General features: G+C 43.7%; 1 protein-coding gene across 1 annotated transcript in view; it reads left to right on the top strand.

The window, feature by feature from the left end:
* The first annotated feature begins 242 nt into the window (after window positions 1-242).
* LOC132378921 (sorbin and SH3 domain-containing protein 1-like) overlaps window positions 243-17,793 on the top strand; it is a 242,548-nt gene continuing 224,997 nt past the window's right edge. Inside the window, exon 1 of the mRNA XM_059946245.1 lies at window positions 243-313. The gene's annotated coding sequence lies outside the window, so the exon portion shown is untranslated. The remainder of the gene's footprint in view (window positions 314-17,793) is intronic.

A 17,793-nucleotide genomic window follows, 5' to 3' on the forward strand; every position in this document is an offset into this window, starting at 1 on the left:
GAGTTAAGCTGAAGGGCTATCTGTCGGTTAGGCTGAAGGGTGCTCTCTGCGCTGTATGACTCTAGGTCATTCGTTGTGTTATGTATAGGAGATAAACTAGGATCAGGGAAAGCAGTAAGCACGGAGCTGGATAATGATGATCTGTGTGAGAGCTTAAGGAAGAAAAAGAAGGAAGAACATTGATTAAAGTTCAACTGTGTCAGTGATGATCATGAACTAAATACAGTCATTTTTTTTTACAGGATCTACTCTTTGCCTCTGAACGATGTTGGAAGGGCTTCCCATTCATCAAGACATAGCTTGACTTAGAAAGGTATGCTGTTCATTTCTAGATTTTCAAACAAAAATTCACTAGGATAATTGCACAACTACATGCAAAATATTACCAAATTATCTCAATGAATGTGCCTGACACTGGAGCGGAGGGAGATGACTGAATAGTTTAGAACAGCCCGCTCATTCACTTGGAGCATAAAACACAGTGCTTCAAGGACAAAGTGGGTCAGGCAGCATTTACAAAGGCAGGGGGATGGTCAATGTTTCAGATCAAGACCCTGTATCAGGACCGAGGATATAAAGGAAAGAGGTGAGAGTGAGTGGGGAGAGAGGGGCTGGTAGGTGTTAGATGGATCCAGGTGAGGTGGGAGTTATGGGCAGATGGATCCAGGTAGGGTTGGAGGAAGGGAGAGCTTTGAGGCAGAGGCTGGTGGTTAATAGTAGAAACAGTAACGAACAAAAATGGGTAGATAGTGCCAGGTTGGATATGGGGTGGGCAAAGATAGAGACCAAGGTTTTAAGTTGACAAGTGGAGCTAGATTATGTAGGGACAGAATAGAAGAACATACTTCATATTCTGCTTGGATAGTCTACAACCCAATGTTATGTATATTTCAGGTAATCTACACCCCCACGCTGTTTTTCATCTCCTACTAGTCCATTTGGGCCTCCTTCATTTTGTTCACCTTTCTATCCTTCTCCCTCTACATTATCGACATCCCTAAGTCATGGTGGACAGGTGGAAGCAGATAGTCTTCTCCCAACAAGTTCCACATGCAAATCATCCACATACCTATCCACCTGGGTTTCTCTTCCCTTATCCTTCCTTTACTATCCCCTACCCCATCTGGATGCATCTGCCATCATCTTCCCCTGCTCATCTGGATCCACCTATCAGCTGATGGCCCTTGTCTCACCTCCCCCTCTCACCTCTTCACTCTGGCTATTTTCCCCCTTCATTCTCAGTCCAAATGCAGGAAAACCTGGCATTCTGACTGTCCATAGTTACTTCCTCCGCAGATGCTGCAAAATTTGTTGAGTTCCTCCAGCACTTTGGTTCTTTTTTCTCTTCCGGTTCCAACATCTGCAGTCTCATGTGGCCGCAGTCTACTATTTTGTTTTCAGTTTACTAACTGTTTGGAACTGTTCACCAAGGATGGTGCGAAGTTTCTGACAGTCTGCCTGGCACAGCTGAGGACAAGGTCATCATCCCTAATCATGCACCTCAGCCAAACACCTCTCGCACCCCCACATCATGTCCCTGACTGAGACCGGCAAAAGTGTTGCTTGTTTGTAAGCTCTCTTTCTGTGTAACTGTGTGCACTGAGGTACAATCTCCCACATCATTCACTCTAGCTGAAGGCAGTTATTGCTTTCAGACCCAAACTCATCTGGAAAAGGAATCTGATAATTACAAATGATAATCCTCATGTGTGTTTTGTCCTGCCTTTATTGGGAGAAAACTACCCAGGCCATTTGCGATTTGAGCCTGTCTCTGACCCAATGGTGTGTTAAAGCTTCCAAGGCCATGAGATTATACTGGTGTGCCGATGCCAATGAACATTGTGTTTCTGAGAGGGGGGTTGTGTGAAATAAAGACTTGGCCAATTGCTCAGCACTTGATTTTGCCAAGCACACTATTTCAGTTCCTGAGTCAGCAGAGCAATAGGCAGTACTGATAGTTCAGCTGTGTGTTTGGATAAGAGCTCCTGTTTACAGCCCTTGTGACTGGCCTGACAGATGTGGAGATTCATGTGATTCTACAGGATGTTATGAGTTGCTTTCGAGGTTAACAAGGAATTCGGAGCTTTGCTCAGAACCGTAGCTCATAATGTTGAAAGGAACAGGCTTATTCAAACATACTCAGAGGCTTTCTGCATTTCTCCTGCAAGAATAAACAGAGTTAGAATGCAGAGCAACCTCATAAATGCGTCATGTCCCAGAACGTCCTACCTTTCACAGACATGTGATGAGTGGATATTGTTAATTGAGCAGTAAGTACAAATGGCAACACAATGCTAAAGGTATTTTATTCAATTCAATAGTTCAAGGGGTAGATCTAAGCTGCAGAAAAGCTTTTGTAATACATGAGAAAAGAGAGACAAGTGATGAGTTGGCAGCATTCAGACAGGCTGCTAAAGGGCACAAAGCTTCATTAACGAAGTGACAGGTGAATCAGCTGGTCTGACAATGGGATGTGAGGAGAATTTGAAATACAGGCAAACCCCACTTTAACATAGAAAGTTACAGCTCAGTACGGACCCTTCGGACCACGATGCTGTGCTGACATTTAACCTATTCTAAGATCAATCCTTCACTCCTACATAACTCTCCATTTTTCAATCAAACGACAGCAGTTTGAATAACAGAAGTTCAGCTTTACAGAGTTCACGAATCACCGCTGTAAACCTGGGATACAGAATTAAAATTCACTCTTATGAAATTCATGTGGAACAAAACTAAATAAATAAGCACAGAATTTATTTTTTCAACTTTGTTTCTGGACACATGCGCAATTGACATTAAGGAAATTCGTGAAGCGGACTATTTTCCTTAAATGCAGCCCTCATGCCACTCTCCCCCGAGGAGGCGGGGGTTGGTGGGTCACCTGTATAACATTGTTGCTATTTCTTTCAGAGTGGTTAGCAAACCTCTATTCAAATTTAAGGTAAATAAATATCAACAAAGATGGATGGATCTGAAAGTCCTTGCAAAACTTTAGGATGAGAATTCCTCCAGAGATCCAGACCAGACAGAAGTACATCATTCTCATCAACTTTTAAAAAGGCAACAGAAAGGGCACCGCAGTATTGTAGTGGTTAGTGCGACACTTTTACAGATTGGAGTGTCGGAGTTTGGAGTTCAATTCCGGCATCCACTGTAAGGAGTTTGTACAACCTCCCTGTTGTTTTTCTCTGGGTGCTCTGGTTTCCTCCCACAGTCCAAAGACGTACCGGTTAGTAGGTTAATTGGTTATTGTAAATTTTCCTGTGATTATGTTAGGATTAAATAATAGGTTGCTGGGCAATGCATCTCAGTGGGTTAAGAGGGGCTTTTCTGTGCTGTATCTTCAAATAAAATAAAACAAAGGTGCAGGTTCTCCCCACTTACAAACACCTCAAAGCTCAAAGTAAAATTTATTATCAGAGTACATACATGTCACCACATACAACCCTGAGATTCTTTTGCTGCGGGCAAAATGAAGATTCTCGGGGTTTTATGTGACCTACAATACGTAGAACCCATTCGTAGTGATGAGTATTTGGGAGGCGAGTGGATGGATCTGCTGGCCGTTGGGAGGCTGTGAATATCTGCCGAGTGGAACTCGGTTTGGAGTTGGATTTCCAAATTACCAATTGTCCGGGTTATGATCACTTATAAGATTATAAAATCAGCTTTACTTGTCACATGTACTTCAAATCATCGATCACATCAAATCAAATAGTGGGGTTCATGCTGGGCAGGCTGCAAGTGCTGCCATGCTTCCAACACCAACATAGCATGCCCACAACTTACCAGGCCTAAATGTACGTCTTTGGAAGTGAGAGAAAACTGAAGCATCGGCAGGCAACCCACCAGGCAATAGGGGAAATGTACTAACTCTTTACAGAGAGCGCTGGGAATTAATCCCAGTTGGAGACTGCTGCCACTGTGGAGTGATGTGCTAACCATTACACTACCACATCACCTATTACAGGAAGAGAACCCGAATGTAATCTAGGGAGAGGCTGTGACTTAGAAGCTTTTACTAATCAGAGAGTTTGACATCCATTGAGAGAGAAGTTACTGAATATCCTATCAAAGATGAGACAGTGGACAGAAGTGAGATCGTAATTTACTGACTGTTTTTGAACTTGTGACAGGACTTAATGGGGTAAGAGAGTGAAATTCAACAAACCCTTTGATCACTCCCCCTGGAATAACAGCTGAATATAAAATTTGAATATATTTACAACTGGTTTAAGAAGACACTGAAAGTGGTGGTCCAGGCATTAGGGCCATTTTACTGGCAGTGTCTTGGGAATCTGCATTATTTTGTCTTGTTTGAAGTGGCGTCCAGAGAGGGGTAGCACCTCAGGTGAAGGGGCTTGTGGTGTCCATTCTGGGACAGCTCAGTCACCTTTGGTCCCCACCAGACACTCAGCTTTCACCTGTGGCTCCAAGTAGCTGTCTCTCTGTGACAGCGACCATTGCTTCGAAAGGCAAGCTAAAGCGGGTGAGGAGAGCTGGCAGCCTCATACCCCGGCGAGATAAGGTCATGCCTGTCTTAGTATGTGAAGTCAGCTCTGGTGGAGTGGGTGGATGTGATCTACAGTGAGATCCAACGTCCTGGAAGGTGGATCAGGAACACTTCGAGGAGAGCAAAGAGCATGACAAAGCACGGAAGATGTCATGATCATCCACTGAAACCAAGTAAGACTCCATTTTGTGACGCTTGTTTGTATCTCTGGACTCGGACTGCTGAGGTTGAGAGAATGGAACTGCTCCAGTGCCACGGCTTTTCCACTTTAAAAACTCTCCCGCACAGGTTTCCAGTTGTCGTCGGACATGATGGACAACCACCAATGCCTTCATAAGTTATTCAGAATTGGGAACCACATGCACAGTGGCTAAATTTAAGGACAAAGAGACCAAGCAAGCTTCACAGCACGAACCAGAGGAAGAAGTGAACGCACCAGGAATCGGATAAACAGGTGGACTTGCTGTGTTCAGTGTTGGGAAGTGCTACGTGTGTGAGAGAAAATCATTTAAGAAGGGACTAAGACAGATGTCGATTCATCCATTTTGGCATCTCCTCCAAATCTCTGTATTTACCAATGCCCGAGGAGGTGATAGAAATGGATACAATCACAATGTTTAAAAGGCACTTGGACAGGTTCTTGGATAGAAAAGGATTAGAGGTTGAATAAGGTCAAATAGGATTAGTGTAAATAAGCAACATGATTGTCATGTTGAAAGGGCCCATTTCCGTGCTGCATGATTGTATAGTTCAATGATTTCTAACCCCAGTCAAAGCCTCAATATCCCTTTCTCCATCTACCACTTTACTACATACTCAAAGCAACAACCTCCAGCTGGATACTGCCTCCCCTCCCCTCCAGGTAACTGGATTGCTGTGTTCAGGTCTCTCACCAAGACCACTTCCCCCACTGAAGACCCAGCCAGGTGCTTGTCACTATAGTTATCTCTATGTAAGAGATCTCATAACATTAAAACCCAAAGGGAGCAAGGAGCTCCACCGGTGTCCTAGGAATGTTTAGCTCTCTGACAACTGTATGTGACATGTTGCTGTGCACAAGTTGGTTGCTGTAGGATGAATTCAATGAGACCAGGGTTTGTTTAACTCGGCTTCGATGACAGGAGCTGATCCATGGCCATATCCTGATACCAGCTGGAGACTCACAAGCAAAACTGTCACCAAAAGCAACTGTATGAAGCAACTATGCATGGAATTGAAAGGTTGAGCAATAAGTTTAAGGACCACATTATTAGGGGGAAAAATTTTGAGGGATGATTTAACTACAGATTTTAGGATCTATATGATAAGATGTGGAACATAATGATATCTTTCACCCTGTAAGAAGGAACAATCTCCTTTTCATGGACAGCAACTGTTTTCTTAGAATTAGGATTGTTACAACACAGAATGTGTCCACCTGCCACATTCTTTCTATGCTGACGTCTAGTAAAACAATCCTGACATTCTCATTCCTTTCCTTTCTCCCTAGCATTGTAAAGAAAATCTTTTTCCAGATCCTATCTGATTCCCTTTAGGAAGTCTTGGTGACTGTTTCCATCAACTGTACCTGCAGTGATTTCCTAGTCGTAATCGTACATTGTGTAAAGAAAAGCTTTTCCTCACATCTGTCATGTGTCTTTTAAATCAGTGGCAAATTTTCCTTGAAACACCCCAATTGAAAACATCTTTCACTATTTAACTTCTTTAACTAGTTAAATATACTGCCAAGAAACACACAAAGTACTAGAAGAGCTCAATGGATCAGGCAGCATCCGTGGAGGGAAATGGACAGTTGGTTTTTCAGGTCAAGAACCTTCATCTGGAATGAGCAGTTCATTCAGTCCAAATGAAGGGTCTTGACCTAAAAAGTAAACTTTCCATTTCCCTCCACAGATGCTGTCTAATGCACTGAGTTCCTCCTGCACCTTTGTGATACCAGCATTTGCAGTCAACTGGTATCTCCAATTTATGCATAGTCTTCACTCCAAGGAGAAGACCCCAGCATCTCCTTTCTAATTGTAGCTGAGTTCCTCACCCCTGGCGTAATTTCCATTAATCTTTTCCACACCTTCCCCAAGATTGTCACATCCTTTCTCAGGTGACTTTCCAGAATTGGACTCAATCCTTCAATTGAGGCCTAACCAGTATTTCATGTAGGATCAGTATAACCCTTGCTTCTGTGTGCCTCTGTTTGTGAATTAGAGGCAACATCTCCAGAGGAAAATGAACAGACAGCATTTTGTTCTGAGACATTTCATCAAGACTGGTTCCTTTTTCTTTTCCTCCACAGACATCACTTGACCTGCTGAGTTGCTGCAGCATTTAGTGTGTGTTGTTCTAGGTTTCTATCGCCTCTTGCGTATCCTTTAAACATGGGTCTAAATTGTCTTTCATTCTGTAGAATTACTTATCTTCACGGCAAATAAATTTTTCTCGGGCTTCCAGATGGGTACAGGTATCTATTCTAACTGATATTTCAATGACAAACTCTGCCATCTTCATCAAGTCATCGCTGATGAAGAGGCCAGAGTTTGTCATTGAAATGTTGTTTAAAATCGATACCTGTACCCAACTGGAAGCCTGAGAAGAGCTTATTCATCATATATGCTGGGAAAGCACTAGATTCTTTTTCATTTGTCTTCATACTTCTCAGTATTCATTTTTCTTTGCTCAAACTCTAGTTTATTTATTGCCCCATTGCTGTTCATAAATATTCTCCTCACCTGTTCACCACACTATCAAACACTATGGTATCTGCACATTTGGATAGATCAATGGTGTCGTTGTGACTGAGAAGCTGTTACCAGTGTGGTCCCATTAGGTTTAGTACTGGTCTTGAGTTTTTATAGCAATAGATGTCAATGTTTTAAATTTATCCATTTTTGTGATCTGGACATTAACAGGAGATCAGCATTTATTGCTTTTAAGATGTAGTGGTGAGCCATCTCCTTGAAGCTGTTAAGTCGTTCTGATGAAAGTGGTCTCAGAGTGCTGTTCAGGAAGGATCTCTTGGATTTTAATCTAGCAACAATGACAGACTGACAATATATTTCTAACTAGGCTTCAATGAGATCCCCACTCATTCTTCTAAACCCCCGTGAGTACAGATCCAGAGCCATCAAACACTACTCACACGTTAACCCTCTCACTCTGATCTTAATAATATCTTGGATTCCAAAGCCTCCATGACTTTCGCTCCTTGATTTCTAACTCTTCCTGCACTACAAGATATTTACACTCCTCATCACAGCTTTACTCTAAACATGAACTAAAGGACTAACTGCTGGAGGTGAACTGGGAGTTACTGCCCTAGATAGCAAGGTAGCATTTGATCAGATGTGGCTTTAAGGCATTATGGTAAGAACTGAAAATTGGAAAAGGGTCCAATGATTAGAAATATAATTCATGGTTGTTGGATGTCAATCATCCCAGCCTAAGGGCATCACTAAAAGAGTTCTTCAGGATATGGCACCAGGGCCAACCATATTTAGTTGCTTAATCAATGACTTTCCTTCCATTAGAAGTGGGAATATTTGTTGATAATCACATAATTACCAATTCCATTGAAACCACCTCAGTAAATAAAGCAGTTCAGTGGGAAGTAACATTCATGCCTCTATACTGTACTGCCAGGAAATAACCTTCTCCAACAGGCATTCAGCCCTGGATCAACCGCGTTAGGACCCAGGTTGACGGTCATTCTTTGCAGAAGTACTGATTTTGTGCAAACATGAGGAAATCTGCAGATGCTGGAAATTCAAGGAACACAAAAAATGCTGGTGGAATGCAGCAGGCCAGGCAGCATCTATAGGAAGAAGCACTGTTGATGTTTCGGGCTGAGACCCTTCGTCAGGATTTTGGGGTCTATGAATTTTGTTTCTTTTCTTTTTCACCATGGTTGGGAGGGGGAGTTGATGTCTTTTCTGTCATCGACACCCATGGTCTTTCTGTATTCAATGGCCATCTGGAGTAGACAAATATCAGAGTTGTATTGTACATGTATACTTTGACAATAAACAAATCTTTGGAACCTTTGGAGGAGAGAGACCAGCTGCCTATTCTTGACATTTAATGGTAATACCAATACTAATTCTACAACCATCAACAGCCTGAAGGTCATCAACGACCAGAATCTCAACTGGACTAACTGCATGAATTTGGTGTTTACCGAAGGTTGGAAACAAGTCTTGAGACTGGATATACAACAATGGGCCTCCTGATATTCAGAGGTTCACCATCATTGACGGGACACAGGTCATGAGGATGATGGAATATTCTTCAGTTGTCTGAATGAATACTGCACAGCAACACTCCAGGAGCTTCATTACATCAGGTTAAAGCAGCTTGCTTGATTTTCACCCTGAGCACCATCCTAAACATTCATTCTCTCCAACAATGGCATGCTGTAGTTAGTGTGCACCATCTGCAAAATTCACTCACCAAGAAAATGCAACAACATTTTCTAAACTCATGATTTCTACCATGAAGAAAGACAAAGGCAGCGGGCACAATGCTGACCCCAGTGTTACAGCTACTCAGATAACAGAAATTTGCCCTTGGGGAATTCACAAATTATTACCTAAAATCTGAGATGTGGAATAAAGTTTGCATTTATGGCATTTATGTGTTAATTTTAATTTTATTTTTAGCTTTCATTTCTTGACACGTGCACAAATTATACAGCTTTGCTTTAGTGAAAACTGCAGTATAAATGGTTTTCTGGGAACTCAACCACTCCCCTGCAACTTGGGTGTTGTTTGTACTGAGTTTGATAAACAATGCAGTTCCTTCATCATCAATGAGTCCAAATTGTGCACCTCTCTCTATAACAGTACATTGGGATCACTTTCACTAGAAGAAGTGCGGTAGTTCAAGGAGGCAGCTCGTCCCCAGTTTCTGAGGGACGCTTAGAAATGGACACAAAATGCTGGACTTACCAGAGGTACCAATATCCCAAGGAATAAACAGAAAAAATAAGCAGTGTAATGAATATGAGCCTCAGTTCTTCCTGGATTCACAGGGTGTTTTGCATTGGGTAGAATAATCATCATTCAACACATCCTACACTCTCAGGAATGAAACATATTTCAGCACTGCTGGAAAATAATTATAGAGGATTTAAAATAAAATGATGATCTTTTACTTTCTTTGAACATTAGCAGACAAGGCACTTGCATAAATGATGCAAAGATATGAGTTCAAATTCCCAGATGACATTAGGATAATTTAATTTCAGTTGTTTAAGTAAGTGGAAATTTAAACAATTCAGATTAAGCCTTGCCTCAGTAATGATGACTACAAAGCCAACAATTGTCATAAAAACCTTACTGATTCACTGACGTCCTTAAATAAAGGAAGTCCCTGGTCCTAATTTTGACCCAAAGTGGCACCGGTGAACCACAGGCGATGTGCTGTTGGCTGGTACATCACGTCTAAGTATAAATGTTTAGAATTACCTCTAAGTGGGTGAAGGTACATTGCCATGGTTGGAAGAGAGTTGGGAGTGGTGAATGCCATGCCAGGCTGAAACCCAGAGGAATGAGACCCCCATCTATCCAGCATTTTGTTAGTAAATGTACAGTCACTGGAGGACAAGTTTGAGGACCGAAGGACAAGATTGCTGTATTGGAGGGAAATGAGGAATTGCTGCCTTGTGTTTTACAGAGACATAGCTCACTACAGACATGCCAGATGCATTGGCAAGACTTGGAGGCTTCTCGATTGGAAAAAGTAAAAGGTGGTGATCTATGTTTAATGGTAAACACTTTGGTGCTCGGACACAGTGGTCTTGTTGCACTCCTGTGCCCCTGACCTGGAACATCTAACGACTAAGTGCCAACCCTTCTACTTTCCTCCACCATTCTGATCTCAGTTTACGTACCACCACAAAATCCAGCAGTAGTCAGGCACTTGAAATATCGAATGCTGCCATCACCAAACAAGAAACAGTCCACCCTAATGCATTTCCAATCATAGTCAGAGACTTCAATCAGGCTTGTTTTAAGAAATCTCTGCCCAGTTACTATCAGCATATAACCTGCAGCACCAAGGGTTACAACACACTAGACCGCTGCTATACTATGATAAGGAATGCCTATTGTCTCTTGCCCAGACCACATTTCGGGAAATCTGATCACTTGGCTGTCCTTCTACCTGCATACAGGCAGAGGCTTAAGAGCAAGGTTCCAGAGATAAGGTCAACAAAGAGGTGGTTGTGGGAGGCAGAGGAGCAGTTATGGGATTGCTTTGAGTGGGTAGACTAGGCCATGTTCAAGGAGTCATCAGAGGATCTGAATGAATGCAATACGGATGTCACAGACTTTTTAAAAAGTCATAGATGAGTGAGTCTCCACAAAACTATTCAGAGTCTTCCCCAACCAGAAGCCCTGGATGAACCAATCAGATCTGCAATCTGCAGAGGACCAGATCAGTGGCATTCAGATTTGGCTACCAAGTAAGATAAAGGAGGTCCAGGTACCATCTCCAAAAAGCCATCTTATTGGCAGTTTGAGGTACCCACCAGCTTCAAGCATGATTCAATTATACCAGTGCCTGAGAAGAACGTAGTAACCTTCCTCAATGACTATCGTCCAGTAGCACTTACATCCACTGTGATGAAGTACTTTGAAAGGTTGGTTATGAAACATATCAACTCCTGCCTGAGAAGTGACTTAGATTTGCATACGTTCCAATGTGCCTACCAGAGCAATAGGTTGACAACACATGTTATTTCATTAGCTCTTCACACAACCCTGGAACATCTGGACAACAAAGGTGCTTACATCAGGATACCTTTTATTGATTTCAGCTCAGCATTCAAAACTATCATCTCTCAAAGCTTCAAGACCTTGGCCTCAATACCTCCTTGTGCAACTGGATCGTCAATTTCCTCACTTACAGATCCCATTTATTTTGGATTGGCAACAACATCTCCACCACAATCTCCAAATGAACTGGTGCACCACAATAATGTGTGCTTAGTATCCTGCTCTACTTACTTTGTACTTATGACTGTGAGTGAAAGTACAGCTCCAATGCCATATTTAAGTTTGCTGATGAAACAAAGGTGGTGACGAATCACTATATAGGAGGAAGATTGAAAATCTGGCTGAGTGGTGCCCCAACACTAACCTCTCAGACAATGTCAGTAAGATCAAGGTGCGGATTATTGACATCAGGAGGAGGAAAGTAAAGGTTCATGAAGGATCAGATGTGGAGAATGTCAGCACCAGTACGTAGGTGCAATTGTGAAGAAAGTGTGGCAGCACCTCTACTTCCTTAGAAGTTTGTGAAGATTCAGCATGATGCCTAAAACATTGGCAAACCTCTATAGATCTGTGATGAGAGTAAGTTGACTGGTTATTTTATGGCCTGGTATGGAAACGACAATGCCCTTGAATGGAAAATCCTACAGAAAAAAGTGGACGTGGCCCAGTCCATCACGGGTGAAGCCCTCCACACCATTGTTCACATCTACGTGGAGCAGTGTCACAGGAAAACAGCATCCATCATCAAGGCCTCCCACCACCCAAGGCATGCTCTCTTCTCACTGCCACCATCAGGAAGGAGGTACAGAACCTCAGGACCCATACCACCAGGCTCTTGAACCAATGGGGATAACTTAATTCACCCCATCATTTTCAAGGACTCTTCATCTCATGCTCTTGAATATTTGTGCTAATTTATTTATTATTAGTAGTATTATTATTTTTTCTTGTATTTGCAGTTTGTTGTCTTTTGCATATTGGTTGGTTGTCTGACCTACTGGATATGGTCTTTCATTGATTCTATTAAATTTCTTGGACTTACTGAGTATGCCTGCAAGAGAATGAAACACAGGGTTGTATATGACGATATATATGTACTTTGATAATAAATTTACTATGTGCTCTAGCCTCTGACCTATTCCAGACTCACAGTGATGTGATTGTCTTTTAACTGCTCTCAGAAATGGCAAAGGAAGCTAGTTGTTCAGACCAACGCCGATGTGGTTCGAGAGGACAGTTCACCATCACCTTTTCTTGGGCAAATGGAGATGATCAGATAATGAATGTGAAATGAATTAAGAAAATAATGAGTTCAAAAGTGAATGTGGATGAAAAAGCGGAAAGTTATGACATTGCAATGGACAATTGTGTGCTGAATCCTTTAGGACTGTCCAACCATGATGGAAGTTCTGCCTCTTCAACTTAGAGGACTGGATATTTGGTGCAGTTTGAATGGGGAATACACTCAAAGTGGGTCTGTAATATTGAAGGTTGTCAGGTGTCCCGGACAGTGGTGCAGCTAGTGGAGCCATACATCACTGCTTCAGACCCTGGTTCGATCCTGGCATCCAGTAAGCTCTATGGGGGGGGTTTGCGTGTTCTGCCTGTGATTGCCTGGGTTTCGTCCGACTCCTTGGAGCGAAGGACGATGAGAGGTGACCTGATAGAAGTGTATAAGATGATGAGAGGCATTGATCGTGTGGATAGTCAGAAGTTTTTTCCCAGGGCTGAAATGGCTGCCACAAGAGGACACAGGTTTAAGGTGCTGGGGAGCAAGTACAGAGGAGATGTCAGGGGTAAGTTCTTTATTCAGAGAGTGGTGAGTGCGTGGAATGGGCTGCCAGCAATGGTGGTGGAGGTTATACGATAGGGTCTTTTAAGAGACTTTTGGATAGGTACATGGAGCTTAGTAAAATAGAGGGCTATAGGTAAGCCTATTAAGTTCTAAGGTAGGGACATGTTTGGCACAGCTTTGTGGGCCGAAGGGCCTGTATTGTGCTGTAGGTTTTCTATGTTTCTATGTTTCCTCTGGTTTCTTCCCACATCCAAAAGATGCACTGGCTGGAAGGCGAATTGGCTGTTGTAAATTGTCCTTTGTGTAGAGGTGAGTGGTAGAATCTGGAGGGAGTTGGTGGCAGTGTGAGGACAACAAAACGGGTCAATGTGGGATTAATGTCAATTGGTGATTGATGGTTGGCACAGAATGGTAGGACAAATGTTCTGCTTCCCTGCTGTATCTCTCCGTGACTGTAACAACTCACCTTAATTATACTGTCGATAAGAGGTTGGCTGGCACTTGATAGGTGTGAGCCTTTGCCTCTGGCATTGGCATTACCTATGGTGGCATCCAGGGGCTCTACTGCAGGCAGAGTGGCAGTGCCAGATCAGCTCTCTGCAACTAACACCCTCCCATTTACAAATCCTCGAGCTGCACTCTGTGTCAGCACGGCATCTGAACAGCTGGCCAATGGGATGATGTCATCTGATTGCAGAGACTTGTCCAGATCCTGTTCTGGGACATCCTAAACAATTGCATTACGTCTGTAAACAAGAAGCTCTGTCAACTCTCCGCTGACCTTTTTATTTGAACTTTCTTCAGAAGGCTGTTCACTTTACGGTCTAGGTTCCCTTAGCAGGTTCCAATTGTTGACTTTATTTCCTTTTATTGTCCTGTTACAAGCTTCATGTTTACTCCAGCCAAGCACTGCATTACTCCACTTGACTAGTGGATAAGCTCTACATTCCCAGCAGGAGATGCAATCAGCTCCTGTGTCCCAGTGAGATGATGCAGTTTTGTATTTTATTTTTATTAAGAGATACAGCACGGTAACAGACCCTTTTGATCAACTAATTTACTAACCTGTATGCCTTAGGAATGAGGAGGGAAATCAGAGCACCTGGAAGAAACCCATGTGGGAGAGAACATACAAACTCCTTACAGACAGCGGTGGAATTAAACCTGGGTCACTGGCGCTGGACTAGCTTATGTAGGGGTATTTTGAATTTTAATCTGCAGAACGTTAGGCCGGGTTTTCCACGTCAGATTTCCTGGCACATGGGGTAGGTTCACAACCTTGAATCTAGAGTAAACAGAAACACATGCAGTGCAGCCCACAGCGTTCAGTCAGCCCTCGTTATCAATAGCTGGCAATTGAAACTGGAACTGCAAACGGTACAGAAATATTCTGTATCAATTAATTGCTAGCAATCTCTAAAACTGGTGAGTGGTATTTAATATTATCACTTATTAAAGCTGCTTGGACAACAGGTTTTTGAGGGATGATCTGATCAAGGTGGTTAATATATTTACAGGATTCTGTTCCATGCATACAGAGAAACTCGCGGGTAAATTGCCTGTGTTTTGGAAATGGAGCACAGCAGGCAGCCTTTGCTGCCATGTGGAGTCCAGCTGTGCACCAAGGGTATATCCTTACCCACTTCTCCTGGTGGCTGAATCCGAAACAAGGGGACGTTCTTCTAACTCCTGAGCTGAGAAATTTTTCAATCTATGGCAAAGAATATTGCAGATTTTAAAAACTTTTTGTGATGTACATTAGTAATAGAGTCAAGTGAAATTGAGAAACTCCTGCCTTCATTTATTGTATTCCAAGGAATTCACATCTCATCCATTCCTAGAACTTGTCACACCACATGTTTACTCCTGGTGCCAATGCTCCTTGGCCACTTTTCCTTTCTCCATCCACATCCCAGTGGTTTACCATGGAAGGATGGACTACTGCGGCATCATTATCCGTATGCTTTGCTTCTTCTCCTGTATTGTGCCAGTGTCTGGATTCAGTGTGATATTAGGAGCCCAGGAGATTCTCCTTTGAGCCTTCTGCTCTACCCCAGTTAGACTTTAGGACTGTTCTTATAGCACAGTGGGGGAGACAGTCATGTAATTTTACTGAGGCCCAAAAGTAAAGGATCACAAGTTCCAGCTATTAAAACAAAGCTCGACTTTGAGAAAATCTGAAGCGCTCTTGTACAGTCGCAGCAAAGACTCAAACAGGTCACAGCTGAGTGAGTAGCACCATGGTTACAATCTTCGAGCTCTTTTGGGAGGGTTCTTTATTTTTCTAAGATACTTGTAAGTTTCTATGAAATTGAGGTATATTTAAATATATAACCGTGTACATATGGGATCCTTTATCCTCCTCATCAATTGCAGCATGCTCTTTGAAGCACTGGTTCACCTTCTATGTATTGCACCTCAGGCCATCAACACAGCCCAAGGACAGACAGAACAATCTATGTTCTCTACAACTGCAGGGATCGAAAGGTGACCTGAACGTGGTCTTTCTGATTGTGAAACCAGAGGCATAGAGAAAGTAGCTCCAGCTGCGGGAAAGAACATTACCATCAGCCGGTTGGAGAATTTAATCAAACATTCAGGGGAACCTCTTTATCCTGAGACTGGTTTGAATGTGCAATCACCATAATGGATTTTGGAGCAAACAGAAGAAACACAGGGGGAGGAGAGGATCAGAAACGAAAGGCAGAAGATGGTGACAGGGTAAAAGAGGAAGGGTAGTCAGGTCAAATGCATTGGCTGGGTTGGAGAAGGTTTCAGGCCCTAGGTGTAGTATTAGCTGAGGATGAAAATCATCCTTTAAGATAGGGCATTTACCAAGAGGAACATAGATGACATGAAATTATATTATAATCCATCTGGCTGGTAATGTGAGGCCAGATGTGGAGCTTTACTGGCATTTGTTTTTCAGCTTAGGCTATTTTTTATGTTCCTTTCCACGTCTTGTAGCACACTGGGTAGCAACCTTGCAGCGTTTTTTTGTATTTGCCTGTTTTTTTTACAAGGCCGAGTTGCCAGCTCGACACTCAACCGAGCACCCAGGATGGAAAGTGTGCAAGGATCTGGCTGGATTTGAACCTGGGACCACTCACCTTGAAGTCTGGTGCGATGCCACTGCACCACCAGTCAGCTAGCTTAGGCAATGGGTCGTCTCATTGCCTCCTGAGAATATTCACTACTGAGAGCATAGGGGAGATAAGAGAGTGCGGGCACAGGAGACAGGAGGCAGTGGGTGAAGCTCTGCTCCGTGTGCTCCAGGGCAGAGGTGGGATCCTGGCTCTGAAAGGGCTGGAAGTGCTCTACAGTTGTACTTTTCACAATCATTAATTCATTCGTTTGCAAGATGAGCCAACAAACAGTTGTCACGTTTCTCAGTTTCTAATCCAGGTGATTTTCTGTGTGGGCATCACAGCCCAAGAATAGGTTATTGTTACTGTGGTGTAGGGAATTCCATCACACAGTGCATCATCCACCTTCAGGAGATCTGCCTGGCTGACAGCCTGGGCTGCAGGTCAACTGGATAAACAGCTGGAGCAGACTCGGGCTGTAACTGCCCACTTAGATTTATTAAACAGTAAATGGAAACCTACAGAAGCAATGACACGTGGCTGCTTCTCAATATTTTAGGGTTAGCTTTGGTAGATAAAAGATTAACAGTCAGCTACACTGAACCAGCATGAAACAGAGAAGCCCTGCTGTGCGGGTGAGCTCACAGGGTATGGAGCAGCCAGAAAACTGGAGAGAGGGGAGGGTAAGGCAGGGAGCTGAGGTCAGCTCATCAGCTCACACAATCACGTGAAGACCAAGAGCTCCTTGTGTGGCCTGGAGTGAAGGGTTGGGGAGAGGGTGGGACTAAGGCGTGGGAATGAGGAGAATTAAGGGAGGAGTCTGGTATGGGAGTGTGGAGATGGGGCATGGGATGTCAGTGAGGTATCAGGAACGTGGTGAGGAGGTGGATGCAGTGAGCTGTGAGAATGGGGTAAGGGCATGGGGATGGGATGAGAGGTGAGAATGGGATAGGTGAGAATGGGGTGAGGGGTTGGGGATGGGATGGGTGAGAATGGGCTGAGGGGTTGGGGATGGGATCAGTGAGAATGGGCTGAGGGGTTGGGGATGGGATGGGTGAGAATGGGGTGAGGGGTTGGGGATGGGATGGGTGAGAATGGGCTGAGATAATGGGAATGGGATGGGTGAGAATGGGCTGAGGGGTTGGGGATGGGATCAGTGAGAATGGGCTGAGGGGTTGGGGATGGGATCAGTGAGAATGGGCTGAGGGAATGGGAATGGGATGGGTGAGAATGGGGTGAGGGAATGGGGATGGAATGGGTGAGAATGGGGTGAGGGAATGGGGATGGGTGAGAATTGGGTGAGGGAATTGGAATGGGATGGGTGAGAATGGGCTGAGGGTTTGGGAATGGTATCAGTGAGAATGGGCTGAGGGAATGGGAATGGGATGGGTGAGAATGGGCTGAGGGGTTGGGGATGGGATGGGTGAGAATGGGCTGAGGATTTGGGGATGGGATGGGTGAGAATGGGCTGAGGGAATGAGAATGGGATGGGTGAGAATGGGCTGAGGGAATGAGAATGGGATGGGTGAGAATGGGCTGAGGGGTTGGGGATGGGAGAGAATGGGCTGAGGGGATGGGTGAGAATGGGCTGAGGGAATGGGAATGGGATGTGTGAGAATGGGCTGAGGG

This window comes from Hypanus sabinus, chromosome 21, assembly GCF_030144855.1.
Source record: "Hypanus sabinus isolate sHypSab1 chromosome 21, sHypSab1.hap1, whole genome shotgun sequence".
Classification (NCBI taxonomy): domain Eukaryota; kingdom Metazoa; phylum Chordata; class Chondrichthyes; order Myliobatiformes; family Dasyatidae; genus Hypanus; species Hypanus sabinus.